The following is a 1,804-nucleotide window of genomic DNA, read 5'->3' as shown; positions in this document are numbered from 1 at the left end:
GACGAGGGTGAAAAGGGATCTCTTCTTGCTTTGTGGTAAAAGTGCCCACGTTTCTCTGGCAAGCGGCCCAGAGCCATCCTCCGCTCCGTCGGCCCTGAGTGCCCCCTGGCCAGGCAGCTCGAAGGCAGGCCCCCCTTTTCCCCCGGCTGGGTGAAGTGCTTGGAGAGCCCCTTGCCCTCTTTTGCACGGCCCCATCGGCTGCACCAGTGGAGTAGCGGCACCATTCAAAATCCCCAGTTGGGTTCCTTGTGTCCAGGGCCCAGCTGGCCTCTGCTTCCCTCGGCCTTTTGCACGCTTGGGAGTCAAGACAGCGAAGGGAGCCAAAGGTTTTGTCTTGGGGCCTCTGTCAGGGAAAAAGGGGCGACGAGGGCGGGATTCGAACCCGCGCGTGCAGAGCACAATGGATTAGCAGTCCATCGCCTTCACCACTCGGCCACCTCGTCTCGGGGGGGGGGGGCACCCGCAGCCGTCCCTGGGTGGGCTCGAACCACCATCCTCCTGGTTAACAGCCAGGCGCGCTGACCGATTGCGCCACAGAGACCGGGCTGTGCTGCCTCCCACCTCCCCCGGCCTGAGGTTTCACTGGCAGGGACGGAGGGGGGTCCAAGGGGGACGTTCCCTGCCAGCTTCCCTGTCCAGCAGAGTGGCGCAGCAGGAGCGTGCTGGGCCCATAACCCAGAGGCCGGTGGATCGAAACCACCCTCTGCTAGCGCAAGCAGGATGCAAAGCCATCCTTTTGCCTCTGGCACGACGAGAGTGAAAAGGGATCTCTCCTGCTGAGATGCTTTGTGCTGAAAGTGCCCATGTTTCCCTGGCGATCGGCCCGGAGCCTTCATCCGCCCCGCACTGCGTGCCTCCCGCCCAGGCAGCCCCGTGGCAGCTGTGCCTGAATCCACGGCACTTGGATGGAGGAGACGACAGGGGCAGACCCCCCTGGGCAAGAGGGGCCGCGAGGAGTGCGGTCCCGGACGGGGGAGGTGGGGCCGATTCCTCTGCTCACACGTGGCTCAAAGGAGGCCCAGTGGGAGCAGGGAAGGCCTTCCCCCGGTTGCCTCCTCTCCACAGCAGTCGGGCAACAGACACTGTGCAGCCCCTTTAGAAAGAGAAGCACTTCCTTCTGGCAGCCGGAAGGGCCCCCCTTGTCGTGGAAATGCAGGCTCCCCCGAGTCGAAAGGCCCCTTTCCTCGCCTGATGCGGGAGTCCATTTGAGGTGTCCGGCCGCCTGCTGAGCAGGCAGACCAGGGCTGGGCAAAGCAGTCTGATGGCCGACAGTTTGGGTGGCTTTAAAAGGGGACCGGAGAAATCCCAAGAGGATGAGGCGATGCTTGGCTCCTAGCTTTGCAGGCCAAGGACTGCCGGCTTCACTTGGGGCGGGAGGCTGGCGCACTCCTGTCGCTGGGCAGCTTGGCCAGGCGGAGGCGTTGCACCCCTGCTGCTGGAGGGACCTGTGGGCACCTGGTCTGCCTCCGTGTGCACAGAGGGCTGGACTGGACGGACCTTGGGCCGGATCCAGCGCGGCTTGTCTTCTGTTTCTACAAAGGAGCAGGTGCGCCCAGATAACCCTGCGTCCTTCTTCTGCCCTCTGGTCCTGCAAAAGAGCAGCACAGCACGGCCAGGCAGAGGTTTCCGACGGTGCCGTCTTCCCCTCTTGGGATGCAAAAGGGAGAGCAGGGGATGCACCAGCCGGGATTCGAACCCGGGTCGCAAGATTGGGAACCTCGCATGATGCCCCTACACCACTGGCGCGGCTGGGAGGAGCCTGGGCAGGATGGCAGGAAGCCTGCAGCTTCCCCAGCCATCTGGT

At 64.0% G+C, this 1,804-nt stretch overlaps 3 non-coding genes across 3 annotated transcripts; all 3 read right to left on the bottom strand.

The window, feature by feature from the left end:
• Nucleotides 1-361: 361 nt before the first annotated feature.
• TRNAS-GCU lies at nt 362-443 on the bottom strand. The gene has a single exon. It is a non-coding gene; the product is annotated as a tRNA-Ser (tRNA).
• Nucleotides 444-467: 24 nt separating this feature from the next.
• TRNAN-GUU lies at nt 468-541 on the bottom strand. Its single transcript has one exon. It is a non-coding gene; the product is annotated as a tRNA-Asn (tRNA).
• Nucleotides 542-1,675: 1,134 nt separating this feature from the next.
• On the bottom strand, nt 1,676-1,746 carry TRNAG-CCC. Its single transcript has one exon. It is a non-coding gene; the product is annotated as a tRNA-Gly (tRNA).
• Between the last annotated feature and the right edge of the window lie 58 nt (nt 1,747-1,804).

This window comes from Varanus komodoensis, unplaced genomic scaffold (genome assembly GCF_004798865.1).
Source record: "Varanus komodoensis strain SLA01 unplaced genomic scaffold, ASM479886v1 scaffold76, whole genome shotgun sequence".
Taxonomy (NCBI): domain Eukaryota; kingdom Metazoa; phylum Chordata; class Lepidosauria; order Squamata; family Varanidae; genus Varanus; species Varanus komodoensis.
Note: the sequence above shows the minus strand (reverse complement) of the source record. Positions and strands in the feature narration are given on the sequence as shown.